The 22,663-nt window shown below is 38.8% G+C and overlaps 1 protein-coding gene across 4 annotated transcripts in view; it reads left to right on the top strand.

The window, feature by feature from the left end:
- The window catches only part of LRRTM4 (leucine rich repeat transmembrane neuronal 4), a 234,204-nt gene that overhangs the window by 98,473 nt on the left and 113,068 nt on the right, over positions 1 to 22,663 (top strand). The gene's annotated exons all lie outside the window — the stretch shown is intronic.

Here is a 22,663-nt window from a genome sequence, read left to right as displayed (position 1 = left end):
TTTTGGTCATCCTGCTCTGGATGCACTCTAGTTTGCCAACATCTGTCTTGAATTGTGGTGCCCACAACTGAACACACTATTCAAGGTCTGTGTCTAGACCAGTGATTCCCAAACTCCGCCCTTCCAGGTGTTTTGGACTTTATCTCCAAGAATACCAGACCTTTGGTCAAGATGGCTGAAGCTTCTGGGACTTGAAATCCAAAACACCTGGAAGACTAGACCTTGGGAATCACTGATCTAGACACTGGAACTTTACTTCAGTATTAACTGGGTAATCTAGGAAGTTGTTTGAAGTTACTAGAAAGCCAAAAAATTAATTAGCAACTTAATAAGTTATTTGGCAAGTAAATTCCAAGCTCAGCATAAGTCCAATTAGAGGTTAGGAATAGTGTGTTAAAGTCAAATCTAGTCTAAAAGTCAACACATGTTCACGGTGTGCATGTGATTAGTATAGCGCATGCTGTTGAGACTAGTTGTCATCACAGACAACTGTGGCTTTGAAAAGTTTGATTTTCTTTTTTATTCGTCATTAACAAAGTATATTCTTTGGTAGGCAAAAAGTGCTGGAGTGGAATTGAGAGTGGACAGGTGTGTATAATAGTTTGGGAAGGGCTAACAAGTACATTGGGCACTTGGTATTTTTTTCAGTTATTCATAACTCTCTATGTACTGTTTTGGGCTCCTCCAGTCTTTCGTGAACAGTTTATTGCACTGCCCAGAGTCCTTGTTTTCTGAATCTGTTTGTTCAAATAAAATGACATTCCTAAACTCCATGCTAGACCAAATTAGAATTATATGGAAGAGTTCAACGAACAGCATTTTGAATGGGATCCATAATGGGCTTTTTAATTAAATGATATAGTCATTTCATACAAGCAGTTCTCATTAGTGCAGCAATATTGAGATGACCATTTCCTTCTAATTGTGTTGTATATTTATGTAAGTGGCTGTATTTTAGGGTTGGTTTGAACAGATTTATATGTAATCATGTCTTGACATCTCATATGCATCGACAGGCAAGAGAATATTGCTTTGCAAGGAAAGATATCAGGTTGAAGGAATGGGAAAAGATAGCCAGTATTTGTCATTACCTGAGCAGACATAAACTCACCTTTTACTTTTATGGCACATTGGTTTGTGTGGGCCGGTAGTGTCCACCCTGCATGTCACTGGGTCCTCCTTCTGTATGAGGTTGTTTGGTTGCATGGGTTCATTTGCTGGAAATTTGATGGAAATATGGATTTTTGGCCTAAAATTCACATTTTACACATTTCCCCCAGTAACTGTCTCCTTGTTTGAACTGACCAGGATACTCCAGAGGCAGCTTGGAATACCCGAACATATTTCCCCACCATGGTGGCATTGTGCATGGATGTCCCTCTGGACCACCTAATAGTCTGCTGCCACTGTGGATCACTTGTTTCTGAGGTCAGAACAAAGTGCCAAGCAAACAGTCACATGCTGAGTGCCTTGTTCTGACCTCAAAATGAGTGACTCATGGCAGTAGATGTACCAAGTGGCTCAGTGGGGTGCCATGTAGACAGCCACCCTGATGGTAAAGAAATAGAAGGCTCCAGTTCTTCCTGGATGATCCAGAGCAACAGGTAAGTTGTTTCACCATGTATTAACTGTGTTGTGTCCATTTAAACTGCCCACACCAGGGCTGGAGTTTGAGCCATGCATCATTGAAACAAGATGACACCAGAAAGGGGAAGTTGGATGGACCTTTTGGCTCATACAGACAAGGTTTAAATGATGCTTGTTAACCCACTCACCCCAATTTGTGTGTAGTTTTAGCTGTACAGATTTTAAAATATCCACATTGTTTTGTGAGCACTTCATATTTCCAAAACAACCTCTAAGAAAAACAATTTCTTGAGGTATGTTTTATTTCTTTTTACAGTGAGTCCCAAGAGGTGAAAGATACTATGTTTTTCAAGACAGTCAAATCCAGTTCCATTCTTTTGCATCCCTAATTTAATGCATGCTGCATATCAAGCATGCACAGTAACATGGGGGGCATGTTAGTGAAGTTTCAGAAAATCTAGTGTTAACCTGGGATACATTTCATGTCACTGATAAATGATAAAATTCTTCTCTGGAAGAAAGGTCCATTGCCCTTCTTTGGCTTTCCCATGAGGTTCATGACTAAGATTCAAATAAGGAAAATCTGCATTTGAAGTGTTCTTCTTTTTTTGGGGAAAAAATTCTATTTCCTATTAAAGAGTAATTTAAATAAATGAAGCATGAATGTTGTCAGTTTTAACACCACAGGCTACCCAAATGGTTTTACAGGGAGTGGTAAAAATGTCAAAGCACAGTTCTAAAATGTTAATTAAGTTTCGGTCTTTGTGGACAATACTTGTATTCTCTGCCACTGAGTCAATCTGCAACCCCCAGCGTACTCCATGTCATATCTCATTTGGAGAACAATTCATTTCTCCTCTTAAGTATCTCTTCACTACTGTCTGTTAAATCCTGCATTGTGAGCCGGGGAAGAAGAAGTGATGTCCTATGATGCTGATTTAATGGTTACAGACAGAGAAAATTCTTGTGTGGGAGACAGCCACATTTTGTCCCTTTTGGATGGATGCAATGTCTTCAGCCCTTCTAAAAAAACATGTCAAGAAAACCCCACAATTGGTTCACCTTAGGGTTGCCATTATTTGGAAGTGATTTGAAGGCACACAACAACAACACATTAGAAAAAAAATTCAAAGTTGATGGGCTAATTCTGAGTGTTTTAGGAAACAACGCTTAGGAACCAAGATAAAGAATTTTTGAGTTAGAAGCCTGAAACTGGGAGAAATTCAAACGATGATAACTCAAAAGCATGCATAGCTATTCTACTGTCAAGACCTCCAAAAAACTTGGTGCAATTTCCTATCCTCAGTTGCATACCACGTTTAGCACTAACTTGTTTTACTCTTGTCAAATGAAAGCAAATTGCTAACAAGCCCTGAAGTGTGTGTATATTTGTTTCTTCGCTGCTCTTTATACATGCTTTGAAGCTGTCAAATAGACAGTTAGAAGCAATGTTGTGCTGTGTAAAATCCATGCTCTTTTGGTACCTTATTTAATTGTCTCATCATAGATATTGCTTATATGATAGATGGGGCAGAAGGGAAGGAGGAAGGGAGAGGGATGGCAAAGTGAGAAAAAGAAACAGAGAGAAAGAGAGAGTAAACTTTTAATCTCATTGTTTCAATCATTTTGATGGCAATGCTGAAAGGTTTTGATGGGCCTGGTTTTTGATGGAAATGTATACCACATTTTAAGGCAGTTATATTAAAACCAAATGTTGCTAACTCACCATTAAAGAAAATAGCCAGATATCCAGAGGGTTTTGCTACAACCTCTAGGTTAATTACTCTGATTGCGGGCAGGAAAGTTCTTGGCAGTCTTGCTACTGTGTACAAGTGTTGCCTTTTCCAGTAGAAGAAACTATATAAGGCACCAGAGTCATTCAATTCTTGTAATTTGAATACAAATTACAAGAGGGAAAGGAGACATCTTTTTTAAAAAAAAAATCATTTAAAATATAGGGTCAAAAAGACAGAGTATAGCTGCCAGTAACAGAGACCAGAGACTCTATTCTCAAGAAGAGGAGAATTGCACTGGATAATGCCTCTCATTCCCTTCCGTCCACTGCATTTACTTCCATGTTAATTTCTCAGTCTCACTCCATCCTCTCCTATATAGGGTCGTTCTTGTACAGAAACAAAGGGCTGTCCAGATTCAGTGGCAAGCCTCTACACTTGCATAGGGAAGAGTTCACTGAAACAGTCACATCCATTCTGTCCAGCTTTATCCTTTCATGAGTATCTTGCAGCAGGCTTTTAATACATACATACATACATACATACATACATACATACAATTTACAAACAGGACATAGAAGTAAGAAAGACCCCATGCCTAGCTCTTAATCTCCACTGCCATGTAGTCAAATATCGTTGTACCTTCAAGTCATTTTTGACTCTATCTATTGATCGATCGATTATCCATCCATCCATCGCTATATTTGTTCATAGATGGTTTGCCTTTGCCTTCCATCGAGGCTGAGAGTGTGGGCCTTTCCAAGGGCACATCAAGTATGGGCCTTTCCATGGCTGAGCAGGGATTTGAAGCCTGGTCTCCAGAGATACTCAAACCAGTACACCTTCTCATTGCTCAAGCCACTTTATAAAACATTTTCTCTACTGTAATGCTCTTCAGAGATCAGAGCTTACTAAGCTTCCAACATCTGTATGGGATATGACTCCATGAACACAAGAATAATGATTCCTCCTAAATATTAGGAAGAACTTCTTTACTGTAAAAACTGCTCAGCAGTGGAATAGATTGCACCAGATGATGGTGAACTTTTTCTGGAGGTCTCTAAACAGAGGTTGGAGGGGCATATTTCAGAACTGTTGCATATTCCAGCATGGGTGGGAGATGGTCGCTTTGTGGTCTCTTAAGGTCCTATGATCCTATGCTTTTACAAGCAAGCGACACAACAGGATGTTTAATCTTAAATAAGCTCAAATTCTGTGTATCTGTGTATCACCATCACTGTTGCTTCAGATGCACCAAATGCAACTGTCTTGTCCATGTGGTCTTTAGCCAGAAGTCAATATTTTGTGGAGAATGCTTTGAAATGTTATCATTGCTGTTGCCAATGTTTGTTTGGTTGTACAAGGTGACAACTCACTTTCACAAGTATTTTTTATTCTCAGTGTTTGCACAGGATAAAGCAGTCTTTATTGGTAAAAAACTGTAGAACAGTTTAGATAATCCTGCCAGTAGGATTTAGGTTAAAGACAGCTACTCGCTCATCTCCCACATTTTAAGGAAGCGTGTATGTGTGATTATTTGAAAGGAGTTTTCCCCCTGTACCTTTTGAAGCTTTGGAACTTTGATTTACTTCAGTCCGCTGGGCGTCTTGCTAACATTCGGACACATTACATATAACAAGTACAAAATCTTTTCTGTCATAGCACAAAGAACACCTAATGGAGGACTTTGAAAGCTGATAACAGACTAGTCACAAAGGCCTCCTTATACATGTTCTGTAAGGATTACATCCCAGAATTTGGTTCCCTGGCTGGTGCTGCTCTCCAGTTTGGGAACATCATTTGCAGAGAAGGTAGGAAGGGAGGGAGTTAAACCAATGGCTTTACACAATAACATACAGCACATTGAGGAGAAGCCAAGGCTATTTAAACCAAGCCCTCTTCTTTTTCTTGTAGCTTTTTGCTTAGAAAATACTGCAAATTAACATGAAAGTAAGGTAGACCACATTTATGGATACAAATATGGAATACTGGCATGGGATAGAAACATGTTATAGTGGGACCTTGGCATCATCTGGTATTTGGTCCAGGATCCTCCCTGGATATTAACATCTTTAGATGCTCCGGCCCTATGTATATGCAAAGGTGTAGTAAAATGGTGTCCCTGGTATAAAAAGGCAAAAACAAGCTTTATTTTTTGAATGGTTATTATTATATTTTCAAGCCATGGGTGGTTGTATCAAGGGGTACTGAATGCATGGATACAGAGGGTGGGATGTAATTCACTAGACCATATATTAATACTGAATCTGCCATTTCAGTCCTTGTGAGCCGCAGCTAAATGGCCATGCTGGCATGGCTGTACATAGTCTGAGAGCATAATTGATTAATTGATTAAACAATTACTCCGCCAATGCTTGGAAAGGTACTGTGATTTTAATCAATGATTAGTGTGTGGAGCTGAGATTAATTAATCAATGCACCAGACTAATACACACATGTGCTGATTACCTACTTCTTCTTCCAGATTTGATTAAAGCAAACCTTGGGGGATGACTTTGACTCTCTGTTTGTTAGCACTGAGAAAGGATAGACGTATAAAGTAAAACTCAGGTACATTTAATTCTTTTTTTAAGGGAAGCAGATAGTCAAGAGAAGCTATTAATGTCAGTAATAACGCTGATGATCCTTGACCTTCTTTATTTTCAATGTGGTTTCTTCCAGAAGATTTCTACAGTGGAGCCTCATCCATACAGGCTATTCCCAAACAAGGAAGAACTCCTTATTTAATAGTTATATATATATAGCCTTTGTTCCAAATATCCTCTTTCTTTAGATTTATTTTTTAAAAGACATCTTGCCATTTAGTTGTGTGCTTTAAGTTCAGTCACTTAATTAACTGATTAACTTGTTAAGAGCCATAGCATAAATCGGGTCTGAAACTAAATTGTTTGGCATGGACTCGTACATTACATTTCTCAAGACAAATGGGATCTGACTCATGGAAGGTGGGAAGCAATATTGCAATTAATGATGTTGCCAAACTTCAGAATTAGCTAGCACAAAGGATGAGTTAGTCCAGTTTGCAATGCTTGGATATATTACCAAGTGAGCATCATTTTGCTCAGATGTTGTTCTCTGACTAGGAATGTAAAACAAGATTCCTTTTTATGCACATTCAGCATTCAGGTTGACCAGGTTGCTTCCCTGGGGCTTTAAATATTGCTCTTGGTAATCTTTTGCAAAGATGTAAGCTGTAATTAGTGTATAGCAAATTGAGAGTAAACAGATAAAATTGTAAGGGACAACACAAATCAGGGTAGACCTCTCGGGAGACAAGAGAAGCTTACTTTTGCAAACTATTGCTGAGAAAGTGCATAAATCCTGAGTCAATTCCATATTTAACAGTTCCAATGGAAATAATAGTTCCAATGGAAATAATAATGTCACTGTTGTTTTAGCATAGGAACATGAGATGATGACCTATAGATACTTTGGTCGAAGACCGTAATTAAATGAATTTGAATTTGACCTGTAGATGGTCCAATGATCCAACTCTGTGGCTTTGTCTACACTGGTGATTTACCAAGGGTTCTCCCCAATTTCACTGCTTACATATGACATGAAGCCAAGCCCCTGAATCAAGTCTGGACTGTTTTCACAGCTGCTGAAACCATGTCAGGGCTTCTTCTCCCTAGCCTTTAATATTTAAAACCTAACATTTAAATATCACATCATTTGCTGTAGAGGTTTTTTTAAAGGTGGGGTTTGAGTAACAATGATGGCTTCCTTTCCCTTGCAATCTTGTTCATCATCTGGTACCACCACTGTGGTTGTGAGTCAGAACAAGAGATCCAGCATTGATAGCATGGCTAGGTGCTTCATTCTGACCTCAGCAGAGGTACCAGGCAATGAATAGGGACCATATGGGAAGACAGTCCACCCATCCTTGCTGGGGAAGAGAACCCAATCTGTGGGGTAAATTGGGGTTAATTCAGAAGCAGAATAATCCAGGGGCAGCCTAGAGTGTTATGACAGATGTAGAGCAGCCCTGTATGTTCAAAATCTAATGAGGATATGTTCAGCGTAGTACGGTGGTATAAACATTAGTGCTAAGAGTCACCCTTCAAACTGTAAGGAGGTGTTAAGGAAACATATTCTGACAGTTGAGGAAAATGCAATATAATGCAGCATTAGTTTTAATTCTGGTAGCTTAAATTCTGGTCTTGAATTGTCAGGTATTCAATTTTTTAAAACCTGACAAACCAGAATGAGAATGTAAGTGACAAGAATTAAAACTAATGCTAGGATGCTAATATTCTTTGTGGAATTTAAGGCAGCATTAGTTTAAGAGATATACCTGTTGGATCAGAAATGGTGCTATACTGTGTGCTTACTTATATACCTCCATGCACCCATGCTTTGTCTTCATTTTTCTCAGGTCCAAACACCATGGAGTGTCTGGAGCCATCAGTAGAGTGAGAATGATATGGCTGCTAATGACTCGGAGAGTGGTCCTTTTAGATTTGTTTCTCAGTACTGTTATGATTGATGATGGTACCAGAAACAGAAAATGTCAAAAGAATGTTTGAAAAGCATCATGTTCATAAATTTTAAAGATGTTCTGTCAGAGAGGGGCTTTGGAATGTGCTGATTTTGACTGAGCATGACTGAGTTGCTTCACCGAATATCAAGTTAGACAACTGAGTTCACAAACCTTATTCCACACATCTTTTCTGTGGCGATGTAATTACTGGGAGAATGTATTTAAAAAACTTTCCCTTGACCTGACATTTGAAGGAGATGTGTATAAGAAATGGAAGAAGGGAGGAATCACCAAAGAGGAATACAAATGCATAACTAGTATTTGAAAGGAGGAACTCAGGAAACAATGCTCATATGAAGCTCAGTCTTGTTAGAAAGGTTAAAAATATTTTTTTAAAGAGTTGACTATGTTTTTCCTTGAGGAACATCCATATATTTGAACTTATTTGAGCAAAATCTTTTTGCATAAATCCCCATTTTGTTAAAAGTGGCTGTGTTCACGAAATGGAGTCTTCTCATTCACTGAGCAACCAATCTCACCCTTTTCCCTTTGATGTTGCATTATCTACCTGAATGCTTTGTAAAAATTATCATATAAACTTTGAAGGTATTTATTAATGCTAATCCTATTTGCTAAATGCTAATCTTCAGTGGGAATAACTCTGTGGATACATTATAAAAACAAACAATGGGCATTATGTTTAACTGTAAAGCGCTACCAAGTCAAAGCCTAGATCATTATCCTATAGAATCGCAGACTTTCTATCTTGGAGATTAGAGGAATAAAGGATGGAAGGGTAGGGAGTTTCATTGAAGTCTTCTAAATTATAACCTGCTTAATTATCCATCAGCATTTGGATGCTGATAGCTACAATACTGAATTGGAGATTCCACAATGGAACTGCATAACCCTGGGAATGAGAATCATACATAAAAATACCAGTTAGACAGAGCTGCCCAATGGCGCTTTGTTGTTTTATGAACAGCAGCAAATAATGGTGCTTCCCTATCCAAGCCAATGTAAGATTGAGCAAATTATTTTTGATATATGAGGCAGAAAATCCTACAAGGGCATTTCAGGGGGAGAAATGCAGTGGCATTAAAAATGCAGTCATAATTTCAGTAATTATTTGCTGTCCTTTCACGACACATAATTTGTTGCCCTTTCAGGGCCACCCTGAGGCAGCAACTTCACTCTATGTAACGGTTTGGCAGACTGCACAATAAAGCAGTTCACTGGAATTTAGCACAGATGACCATAGGGCATTTGTGTTGAACTTGAGATGTCAGATCTGCCCAGGGTCACGCATACATTGATTGCATTCCATTTGGATTACTGTAACAAATTCTGCATGGGGCTGCCATTGAAAACTATTCCGGCATCTGATTATAGGGAGCATATGTATCCTTTGCTGAAACAGATCCATTGACCTCTGGTCTGCTTCTGGCATAAGTCAAAGTACTCGCTGTGACATAGATCCAGACTTATCAGAAAGCCTGCATCTTCCCATTTGGCATTTGCAAAAGCCTGCAGATTGATTTTAGTACTAACTCTTGTTAATTTGTAGCTTCTCTGCTGTCATACTGCCCAAAGCAAAACAAACCTGCATAGCTGCAAGGCAAAAAAACATCTCCAATTAGTCACTTTCTCTCATATTGAAGGCTCCCCACAAAGTCTAGGAGCCTGGGAAATCAGGCTTCTCAAACATGTGGTGAGTCTGATGTGGTGATTTATCATAGGAGTGATGTAAATGCGTCGATATGATTAATGAGTCCCGGGAAAGATAGCATGCTTTTCCTTATCCACTTGCAAGCTTTGGGTTTTCTGAGATTGCGGCATATCTTGGGATGTATTCAGAAAGAGAGATAGGAGAATGATATACTATAGAAAGGAAAGTGGAATCCTAGCCATGTCAAAATATTGAAATTGTATTGGAATCTGGTTATTCTGCAAGGGAGAGCTGAAGCTGGGCTGGGCAGGCATGAGGGGAGAAACGGAAGTGTTTATAACAAGGCTGTGAATTCCTATGGTTTCATATATTCCTGATTCTATTAAGAGTGCCACCCACTTACTTTGAGTTGTGCAAAGATGATGATCGTATAGTTAAAAAAGTGTATAAATGGCTTCTTATACTAAAGCCAGAAGATAAACCAGTAAAAGTGTACATGATAAGGTTAGTCGAACATTTTGGACATGGATTTATGGAGAGAGGAAAATGTGGTCTCAAGATATAAAATTTACTTTGTACAGTAATGTAAAAGAAAACCTGTATAAAATGATATATAGATGATATCTAATCCCCAATAAGCTGTCAGAAATGGAACATTTTTCAAATCAGTGTTGGGTATATCAAGATAAGGAGGGTTCATTTTTATATGTGGTCTATGAAGGTAGAAAGATTGGAAGAGAGAGGCTCTGAGAAAGCATTTTCAAAACATATTTTTTCAAGGGTCCAAAGACCCATTTTCATTCAAAGAGGAAATGCATGCCTAGCTATGAGAGAAGAATGTGGGATTCTTGTTTGCCTCCAAACCCATATTTTCATGTCCTTTATGTGAAGGTCAAATTAGGTGATGTAGGGCCTTAACAAACAGGCCAAAATAAAGCTGCTTCAGGTCACTTTGGAGGTATGCTGTTTAAATGATACATACGTCCTAAGAGATTGGAAGCCGCACCAAAACCATGCTCCAGCTTTGGCGCAACTTCTGGCCTATTAAGATGAATGTGTCATTTAAACAGCATACCTCCAAAGTGACCCGAAGCAGCTTTATTTTGGCCTGTCTGTTCGGGCCCATAGTAACGATTACAATGAGATGGAGTGAGTGGTATTCCTTTGAGTGGTGCAAAGCAACTGTTTGTCCTAGCCCATTCTTTCTCCCATGCTTATCTTCTCTCATCTTGCATTCAGTTGTGATTTGTTTTGTGACTGGTCCTTGAAAGGCAAACATAGGCTTCATTTTCAAGTCTGATTACATACATCTGTAAGGAAAATCTGTTGTTAGAAGGACATACATGATCCGCTTATCACTCTGAGTAACTCTTAGAGCAGACTGGATTACTCCTCAGAAGTAAATCTAATTAAATTTATTGATACTTGCTTTATTGGGTTGGACTAAGCCCTACCATATCTGTAGATTACTCAGAACTCATAGGCACATAGCAGCACAAATATGAGTAAGATGGCACGCTAAGATTTTTGTTGTTGTTAACTGTTCTTAAAATGACCCGGACTCATGGCAACCTTGTGGATGAGATACTTCCAAGGCCCCCTTTCCTCCACTGTTCTTGACCCATGGCGACTCTGCTGGTGAGAGATCTCCAAGATCCTCTGTCCTCCACTGCTCTGTTCAGCTCCTGCAAACTGATACTCATGGTCTCTTTAATAGAGTCCATCCACATTGCATGTGGCCTTCCTCTCTTTCTACTTCCCTCTACCTTTCCTAGCATTATTGTTTTTTCCAATGATACATCTTCCTTAAATGACAAATGCCAGGATTCCAGGGGATTTTGCCATGACAAATTAAAGTGGAAACATACTTCTATGCTTCTTTAGTGTGCCTCGGTTTCCTAACCGTTGTGCTATATTTTCTTCTAAGAATAGGCAACTCTGCCAAACCTTCTTTTGCTGCTTTTGGCATTTTACCTGCATACATTTTACCTGCATCTTTTCTGGCAAAGAACCCCAAACAGACTGCCTTCTTCTGAAAGCTCAAATCTTTGTAGCAAAGCTGCATTACTCTAGAGGTTGTTGTTATTGATTGATTCAAGGGGATGAAAAGAACTGTGAGTCATTCAGTGAGTGGCAAGTTATGGAGTTGTCTAGGAAGCTGCCAAATGCTGATGAGGAAATGTGTGTATGTGCAACTTCTTTATATGTGCCAATATAATGTTCAGTTTATTAACAAACTTTTTCCCCTTTAAAATCCTGCCAGTGTTGGCCAGTCAGCCAGTAATAAAGAGATACTATGAAAAGGACTTGGGAGAAAATAGAGGCTCTGTTAGGTTTGCCAGTCCAGGATTGTCCAGAGCTCTGAGGTTTCTTGGCCAAAATTTGAGACCTAGTGGTCACCCCGGTGATGCCATTAAATGTTATACATTAAGTACCAACAATAGTTTCTCATAGTTCATCATTCAAACTCACATGTATTTTCCTGATTACAAATTAAAACAGAAATCATAGCTAAAGGGGCTGGTCCCAGATCAAGGTGAAATGAGGGGATTATCAAATCTCACGTAGAGAGATGGGATTTGCTGTTGTACTCCTTCAAGCTGCTTCCAACTTATAGTGACTGTGTCATGGAGATTCCTTGGCAAGATTTATTAAGGGTATGTCATTGCCTTCCTCTGAGGTTGAGTGTGACTTATCTAAGGCCATCCAGTGGGCATTCATGGCCAATGCAATTCTAGGCTGCATCAATAAAAGTATAGTGTCTAGATCAAGGGAAGTAACAGTGTCACCCTATTCTGCTTTGGTCAGACCCCACCTGGAATATTGACGTTTATCACACTATACTCTTATAGTGCTACTATTCCACTTTAACTGCTCTAGCTGCCTCCTGTTGCATTCTGGGATTTGCAGTTTTAAGGAGGGGTATTTAGAATTCTCAGGTAGTTCTCTACCTGAGAATTCTAAATACCCCTCCTTAAAACTGCAAATCCCAGAATGCAACAGGAGGCAGCTAGAGCAGTTAAAGTGGAATAGTAGCACTATAAGAGTATAGTGTGATAAACACCATTGTGTCCAGTTCTGGGCACCATAATTCAAAATGGATGTTGAGAAACCAGAGCGTGTCCAAAGGAGGGTGACTAAAACGATGAAGGGTCTGGAAACCATGCCCTATGAGGAACGACTTAGGAAGCTGGGGATGTTTAGCTTGGAGAAAAGAAGGTTAAGAGGTGACATGATAGCCCTGTTTAAATATTTGAAGGGATGTCATATTGAGGAGGGAACAAGCTTGTTTTCTGCTGCTCCAGGGAACAGAGAACCTGGAACAATGGATGTAAGCTACAGGAAAAGAGATTCCAGCTTAACATTAGGAGGAACTTCCTGACAATAAGGGCTGTTTGACAGTGGAACACAGTCCCTTGGAGAGTAGTGGAGACTCCTTCCATGGAGGTATTTAAACAGAGGCTGGATGGCCATCTGTCAGGGATGCTTTGAATGTGATTTCTTGCATGGCTCGGGGTTGGACTGGATGGTCTTTGTGGTCTCTTCCAACTCTATGATTCTAAATGAGGATTTATATCCTGGACTCCAGAGACCTAGTACAACCTCAAACATTTATATTCAGCAAGAGCCCACTGTGGCTTTTCTACATAGGGCAGTCAGCAAAGCAACCATTGTAAATTGGGACCAGCAATGGGTCGTAATGCACATGGGGCACACTCAGTGCCCATCTGGAAAATGTCTAGGGACTGTTAATCCATATCAGTAGTGCCTGATATACATCAGGATGGTGCCCTGATTTGCATCTTTGCAATTCACCAGGAGGGTTTTGGAACGCCTCTGCTACACAGCAAAGTAAGTGTAAAGTTAGGCAGCATTACAATGTAGAATCATGAACTTTGATACTGAATAATTATTGTCATTATTGTCACAACTATCAATAGTCCACCTGGATGGGTAACAGTATCTTTCTTTTGTGCTAGAAACTCACAAAAAAGGCAGCAAAACACATCTTGAAACAAGCTTAATGCAGGTGGACAGCTGGTAATATTTTTGTACTTATCTGGAGGCTGAGTTACAGTCAAAAATGTAGTGCAATGCCTAACCAATGTAATACCATTGGACAACTGGCCAGTGTTCTTTTCTTTGTTGTGTCTTGACTCATTCTGTAACGTGAAGGAATTGTGTTCTTCTGACTCATTGTGTCTTTTATGCAATTCAACATCTATATGAAGTCAATGTTGCACTGAAATTTTTATGAGAATGCCAAAAGCATATTCTTTTAAAGACTTTTAAAATACATTTCTCCCAAACATTTTGTAAATGATTATATTTTTGACTGTTTCGATGATTACCCTTTAAGTACTGTTTAATATTTAATATGCTGTTTTTGATTGCACTGTAGATGTCAGGTTTTCTGTATACTGCTATTAAAACCATCATTTATATAGATGAAGATACAATATGTAATTTTTTAATGCTTAAATAAATGCTAGATTCTAACTGATAATCATTGGATTGCAGAGCAGCAGTGAAAATCCTAAACTGATTCCATGATAGTGATCAATTGATTATATCTACATAAATGCCAGTGTGGTGTAGTGGATTGAGCAATGGACTATGACTCTAGAGAACAGGGTTTGACTTTCCACTCGACCATGAAACTCACTGGGTGACCTTGGTCAAGTCACTTGCTCTCAGACTCAGAAGATTGCAATGCCAATCTTGAGATAGCTTCTCCTTGCTATAACTTGGAAATGACTTTAAGGCACACCACAGCAACAACAACAAAATGGAAATACTGTCCAATGCTCTGCTGATTCATGTTTGAGCTTTCATCTTATTCTGAATAGGGCCCGAAAAATTCTTCTGAATTATTCTTCAGATTTTTAAATTATTAATTAATTAATAATTACACTTCAGAATTATTTATAATGCCCCTTGGTTATGAATGTGTATGGAGGAGATGGCTCCCCTCTCTTCTTCTGCATGGTATCAGACTTGTAGACTGCATATTTGAAAGGAGCTCATTTCACTTCACTGGTGTTGGGCTTCATGGTGTTGCAAAGACCTCACACTTCTGGGAGCGATCCTACTCTGAGTGCAGGTGAACTGGTTAGGGTTTGGTTAACTGCACAATTTTAATGGTGCTAACTGTTTATGTCACAACTGTTACCATTACATTCAGTGATGTGTGGGAATTATGATTTACGAGTAACATTAGTACAAAAAACATTGCTAAAGATTCTGCATGGTATGATATGGGAAGAGGTCAATATGGGGGTGACCCCATGAGTTACTGCCCTGGGTGACACCAACCTTTGTGATGCCACTGGCTAGGAAACCCTTTGAGCTGAGTTTTGGGCATCATAGGAACAGGTAAGCATATGAGATTTGCTTGAAGAGACAGGAGAGGGAGGCAATCCATATGAGGAGGGACAGAAGCCCCATCTGAAGTCCCAAACAAACATTGCAACATTTTTTGAAGTTTCTCAAAGGGGGAATATTGACGGCCAGTCTAAACAAATATAATTAGATGTAGCTTGGCTAGTTTGTAGAATGGATTTTAATCTTAGAAAAAGGAAGAAGAGAATTGTAAAGATGGTTGGTTCAGGTTCAATACATTTAACAATACCTGGATCTCCCTCCTCCCTTTCTCTTTTTTTAATTGCTAAGGCCCCTTTTACAGTTACTGTCAACATTCTCTGTTGAACTGAGTAATTTACCCTTTTAAACTGACAGGAGCTGTCATTATAAAAATTGCAGGGCCACATTTGACGGGATTCACACAATAGAGGGAACTTAAAACTTTCAACAGGCTTTGCGACAGCCTAGACTTTTCTGCATGTCTTGTCAGACTGTGCATGATCTCATCTCTGCCTTGTGAAAAGTTGGCAGATTAGAAAATTATCTCTGACAGATCTGAAGTGGCACTGATGATATCCTTCGACAATAATATCACTTGGGGAGGGGGGGAAGCGCAGGAGGGAAAAATGATAACATAATGAAAAATCATCGATAGAAAATTAGGAAGTGGTTTACAAATTGAGCAATGCTTGGTGCTTGCAGATAAATGTTTATTGCATCCTCACAAAGTACAAATCTGATATGGTTAACATATCATAGAATCATAGAGTTGGAAGAAATCTAAGGTCACCCCTGCCATGCTGGAATATATAATATTCCATCCAGCTTCTGTGTAAAGACCCCCAAAGAATTGTGAACATTTGTGAACTAGATACTCTTAATGTTTGATCCTTTGGAGATGAAGACCAAAAGAGCCAAATGGTGGAGGCAGTTGTAGTTGCACACCTAGACAACCTGAGATAAACTGTATGATAACCTAAACTATCCTCACTATTTCTTATCTATGTGTATAGAGAGAGTGCAGTGTACTTGCCACTCCAGATCCAACTCCATTAATTTTGTTAATGTTAATGTTACCAGAGTCTCTGCTGCATTGATCTGCATTGTAGCTTTACAAGTACACTTTGATGAAAGGCTGCAATTGGAATTAGAGAAACAGTTCAAACAACGAGATTCAGACAAATATCAGCATCCCCAGATAGCATATGTAGCATCCTTCTGTGTGTTTAAATACAGTACAGTGGAAAAGGTTGCTTTGTTTCCATTTCAATGCATCTGTTTTGGGGAGTACACAGTGTGTAGCTCTGGTTATTTGTGGACTAAATGAGAATGGAATACATTTTTGCAGGACAGCTGTGTTACATGAATGTCTCCCATCCAGTCAGGAGGAACACTTTTGCAGTACATTTAAAAAGAACCCTGGAAAGTCAAAAGATCTTTGTATTCTAATTACTGTCAGTGTGTTTGTTGAGGGAGGACCCCACCCCACCATTGATTCTACAAGGGCACCCCCCCAGTGATATAAAAACCCTGGGAGGCTCATAGAGAAGAATCCTTTAGGTATCTTAAACTGGGGTGTGCATGTATCAAGGACCAGAAGGACATTTTTGGCAACTGGAAATGATGTTTCTAGCAAATGCAAGACTGCAAGACGTCTGCAATCACTTTCAGTCTCTTTTAGAACTTGTTCTTGCTCTTTTCTGTTCTCTTTCTCTTTCTTTTTCTTTCCTCTCCTCCTCTTCCTCCTTTTGGCTATACCAGAGTTCAAGGGCACTATCTATCTATCTATCTATCTATCTATCTATCTATCTATCTATCTATCTATCTATCTATCTATCCATCCACCTACCTACCTACCTATCTATCTAGGAGAAAACCTATACACCCCAATGGTATTGGGGTATTATTACCCCATTATTATTATTATTATTATTATTATTATTATTATTTCTTTTTTAAGAAAAATAAAATAAAATAAAATAAACAGTATTGACCAAATGTCTATGCAGTTAAAAAGAGGGTAGTGAGCCTTAACAAACAAAGAGCTAGAACATGAATGGTAACCACGATTGCTAGCTGTAAGTGTTCAGCCAATGGGAGGGTTTAAATCATGCAATGGATCAGGCCATGGTTGCAGTACCAACACATGAAAAAGAGAAGAGATGCTCTTTTTCATGTGTTGGTACTGCAATGGTAGGAGAAGCTGCATCAGCTATAATTCTCCTCTCTGAGATGCTAAAACTGCAACACCTCAAGCCCATAGATCCAACTGGATTCCAGGGAATTGTATCCATATATTGGTTCCAGCCTGTTTGGTTATTTTTTCTTCTTATTATTTTTACAAGCTCTCATAATAGGATGGATAATGTCCTCATATTACCTGGCTTTGAAACAGAGTATTAAATAAGGAGACAGTTTCAAACTGGCCAGGTTCAAAATCTCAGGTTAAATAAAACAGAGGTAATTTTCATGTCGAAAGTAATGGATTGACGTGAAATCAATCTCCTTGCGGTAATAAAATTAGCTTGATCCCCACACTCATTCTTTTTCACAGCTGAAGCCTGCCTTATCTAAGTTAGAGCAGTTTTATAGCCTAATTTATTGTACTGTATAAAAATTAAAAAGGAAAAAAAGAGAAAAGCCCTCCTACACCTTAAATGACTTTCCCAGGCTTTAAACCAGATGGGCATTGTGAAATGCTTCTGACTGACATGTAATTACTTATTAGCTGTAATATTTGCCAGTGAGATCAGAAAACACTGTCTACAGTTCACCTTGTACAGTTAACCTAAATCAATCACCGAAGAGAATGGAATTATCCTTGGAAAGCTATTGGTTGGGAGAGTATCACTCTGTAGCTTTTAAAAAATATTCTCTATTCATTTATTTTCTTTAGACATACTGCCAGATTCTATCTTGTAGGTGTTTTCTTATCACACGTTTCCTTTTACTATTTGTAGATGAATTCCTCTTTCCATTAGAGATAGTCCACTCCATAGTTTACCATAGTAGGAAAATGAAGCATTGCATATATAACTGCATTGGATCAATTGAGATGTATCAAAGGGGGCTCTACAGAGCACAGATCTTCAGGTCAAGGATCAATATTACTGGAAATGTGTTCAGTGTAATAATGTGAAAATATCTTCAGTATCTGGTTAGGAATAACCCAAATCAAGACATAATCTAAATGCTTACATTATTCCGTAGTTGTTGGTTCGGCAATGTCCTCCTTATATCTTCTTATGGAGATTTTCACGGATAGAGATCTTAAAACTGGGTGGGTTGCATTCTGCCTTCTGCAAATCCACCTCCCATTTAACTGTTTGGGTGGGTTTGAGATGCCTGAAAATGTGTTCATCTCTCTGTTAGTACTATCAAGCATTCCTTCTATTCCATCTCCTATTAAAAAGGGATTACTTTTGTTACATCAGAGATTACAATGGTGAGAAAAATAGATATACCCTTCAGGATTGTCACATATTCCATCCTAGAATGTTATTACATCTTAATCTAATTCCATAATCCTAACAACTTCTTTCCATAAACAACTTATTTCACAGAGTCTCAAAGCTGCTACAAATCCCTTCACATAGTGATATTCTAGAGTAATATGGCTTTGCAGCAACTGAAGTAAGATGGAGGCAAAATGGGGGGGGGGGGTAATGGGAGAAGGAGAGAGAAACTGGAACATTTTAAAAGCAGTAGTATCATTGGCCATGGTAAATAGGGCTATTGGAAACTGTAGGGCATGGAAAGAACACGATTATCATTGACCTGTATTCCTGCATGTCACTGGGATGGCCTTTGTAGTCTATTCCAACTGTATGGTTCAGTGATTCTATGATCATAGTGTCTAGGGCTACTGAGACTTGTAAGCAAAATATATGGAGAGCCAAAGATCTGGGAGAACAGCATTATAAAAAGCATGAATTTTGGTATGCACATGTATTCTGGTTCACCTATAAATTTGTCATGTCCAGGCTTGACAAGTTCATTCAAACATTTGGTCCTTACCATTTTCCCCCAAGATAACATCAAAGAGAAATGGAGAGAGAGGGGAGATTCTGCTATCCTTCCACTCCATGATGCCTTTTAGTTAGGACAGAGGGGAAGGATGTGGTTGGGTTCATATTCATATTTATTTATCTAGCATTGTTGGTGTACAAGTATGTTCTCAGATCATGCCTTCTACTCTGTAAAAGCTTTGGAAACCTCCATCATCCAAGAAGTGGGTGGGAAAGGAAAAAAATGTCACCATGGTGAATTAAGAATGGGATGAATGAAGACCATAATCATGTTCTTTCCATGCCTCACCTACATGTATTGCCTCCTCTGTAGAATGTTCCTGGTGTTCTTAAGCTTTAAATGAGGTCATATAAATTAATTTCGGGAGTAGACGGATCTGAGAAACAGGTACTTGTGGGAGCTGCGGAATCCAACCTTTTCAAAATTTGGTTTGTTAATAGTACCAAACCCAGTGTTATGTATTGAATGAGATGTCTTGTGTCGACCAGTATTCACTTTCGATAGTTAAATGCTGCTTTTGTCAGAGGGGACAAAAATGCACTCTTTAAATCAAGAGGGTAATTAATTTTCCTGACAAGCTTTCAAAGTGCTGGATTGAGATTTTAGGCATCATATATATGACTTGACAGTTTGCATTTGCTTGGCTTATTTTATTTTTTATTTTTTGCTTCCCTTTTTCCCCTGGAGCTAAAAAAGAAATAGAGTTTAAAAAAAGAAAAGAGGGAGTTGGAAATCCAGCATTGTTAATGTGTATAGATCTTATGAACTCCAAGAAGCTGTCTTACAGCTATAAAGGAACATAGCCATTTTTATTTTCATTTGTATCTCCCACTGCAAATAAATAAATAAATGCATAAATGCAGGACTTCACACCCTTCAGAAATTGTTGTTAAATTAGTTTAAACTTCTGAAGAATCTACTCTAAATGAATGAAGCGTAAAGCCAAGACAGATGAAAAGTCTGTGGCTAAAAGGCGGAATGCAAACTTGAGACAACTGTACATACGATCACACCAACCACACTTTTTGTGTCATTCAGTATGAGCGCACACATCAATAAGAACAAAAGAAGAGAGAAGAGCAAAGTCCTCAGGGAATGAGCACAATAGCACTGCCCTACACATGTATCTTAGCAACTGGTATTGAGAAGCATACAGCCTCCGAAACCGAAGGCAATATATAACTACTGTGACTAGTAGCCATTCATAACTTTATCCACCATGAAATAGAATAATTTCTTTTCAGAGTAGGCCACATTGGTGGCCATCACAGCAACCTGAGGATGTGCATTCTATAGTTTCATCATGTGATGTATGAAGAAGTGATTTATTCTGTTTGTTCCAGTTTTCTGGATGACCTAGGCTGTAGTGTTTCTCTATATCATGCACCTTCTGTCAAAGGGACATACATCTTTCAAATACATTTCAGAGAGGTTCGGTCAGATAGTTCACAATTAAGAGTAGCACATCTAGACCCTTGAATCTGCATAAAACATCATGAGACTTTTCTGCAGTGTGCCTACCAATGTTTCAGAGTATGTACTATGTACACAATGAATCTGTCAGCCAGGAATCTAAACACAAGTGTGAGTGTGTGTGTGTGTGTGTGTGTGTGTGTGTGTGTCTCTTTTTAGGTCATGGATGGAGATTTTTACCTGTCCTTCCTACTGACTATGCAACTTGAACCATTTGAATTTTGAATCGGGAAAGAGGCTGAGGCCATTTGTCCAATGCATTCTGTTGTGAGCCATAACTGGTTTATGAAGGATGGGATTAGAACAGACTGGGGATGGATCTGGCTAAAATTGGGTTGTGATGCCTCTGGTCTGAGGATGGAGGTGTGTGATAATACCCAATCTGGGAAAAAAGGAATCCCCAAATTTTCAGTCCGCAGTGGGGCTGGATGTAAGCCCATGCGATAATCTCCTAACATTTATTTTGTTGCATTGCTTGTACATACAATGATTAATTGGTTATCCATCAAAGCTTCTATCCTGTGTTATACAATCCTCTCCCTCCTTTCTCTCCAAAGCAACAACATTTCCTCTACCTACTTTTTCCTCCTGTTTCAAGGCACTCATAAATATATTCCACTTTGAATTCTGCCTCTTCTTTGAATAGTAAGTCTTCTTAATGATAATCGGTAATGTTTAGAAAATACATTTTATTTGGTTATACTGAAACCAAGTAAACCCTCCTTCTGGGCTGGCAGGAGGCCTTGCATAGACTCCAACAACAGCAGAAGGCATGGAAAATCTCTCCATGTTTGTGTCATCTCTATTGATACCAGAAAGGACCACCCCTGTGCCATCACATCTTCTTCCATCACATTCACATGCTGGGCTTGAAATCTCAGGAAAAAGAAAGCTGGTGATTTTGACAGTCCTATTTCTGTGGTGCAGTGTCAGGAACAATGCGCATTATTCCAACTGCAATTGCATCGTGGATTTATATAAAGGGATTATTACATTGGCTGTTTTATTTTGGGTTCCCTTTCCTAATAATCCCCAGGATGGAATCTTCCTTTTTGCAGATGTAAAAAGTGTCGCTGGAAAATGTATATGTAATATTGGGGAGAGGGACAAAATAGTCATGTGACCCATGATTAAAAAAACCCCAAATCATAATGCATTTTAATTAGGATCACAATATGTTATAAAAATAGCACATTGATTGCATGACCTTTTGATTTCTCCAGAACTCTTGTCTGCATCCTCAGGTTACACACACTGAAAAGTATCCATTGTCATTGGACTAACAGGATCCAAAGTTACAACCACTGGATCTGTATCAATTATAGCATTCAAGTCACAGAAGATTGGAGGGGTTTTATCTGCAAAGTGCCAGGCAAGTTGTTTACAGCAGGTTATTGAGTGGTCTGAATTCTCCTCTCATGGGTCTGTATGTAAAAGACTGCTGACCACTCAAAACAGCCTTTGCAGATTCAGTGGTGCCAGAGAAAAAATATATTTGTTTCATGCCTCTGTTGCCATGGAATAGGCCTCTGGATAAGTTCTTGTCAGTTTTCAGTCAGCGCTACTCCAAGCTTTCTGCCAGCATCACTATAGCAATGGCAATAGCACTTATATTTCTATGATGCTTTATAGTGCTAAGCGCTCTCTAAGCAGTTTACAATCTTTTAGTCAATGTATAGTAGCCATGTCACTTGTTTCAGCATCACCAGCTTACTGGAAAACCACAGAGTTGTACTTCATGTATTTGTTTACAATGGTCTATCAAGTGGTTTAGATTTTCTTCTCTTGAGTTAGAGGTGTTAGTCATCTTCAAATATCCAAATAATTGCCACCTAGATAAAGGAACAAACTCAATTTTGAATATGTTGCTATTTTGTTTCTCCCGGGGTGCAACTTGAATAAATGGAATTTAATTAATTTAATGGCTACCCATTAGAGATGCTATGACAGATTCCCATCATTGTCAGGAGGATGGCTACATGATCTATGCTTCTATGGTTTTCATGCTTGGAAACAGTAGAAGCCTTAAGTTTAGGATTGTAATGATTGCCAAAAGCAACCATGCCAATTCAGTCCAGATAGGCTTTTGTGAGTTGTTACTTTACAGGTTTAATTAGGTTGGATCCTAGAATTAATACTCATCCCCCCTCCTTTCATTAAAATGAGCCAAACATTTCCCCTTCTTTTCACAGAACCACATATGTTCATAAGCACACATTCTTTCTCTTCTGGGGAATTTGTAAAGGACAGTTTTGATGATGAAGAGAGAAGTGACTTAATGGTGCATGGCTCTCCAATTAGGGC

The sequence above is a fragment of the Sceloporus occidentalis genome, unplaced genomic scaffold, assembly GCF_023333645.1.
Source record: "Sceloporus occidentalis isolate IW3139 unplaced genomic scaffold, rSceOcc1.0.p SCAF_9, whole genome shotgun sequence".
NCBI lineage: Eukaryota > Metazoa > Chordata > Lepidosauria > Squamata > Phrynosomatidae > Sceloporus > Sceloporus occidentalis.
Note: the sequence above shows the minus strand (reverse complement) of the source record. Positions and strands in the feature narration are given on the sequence as shown.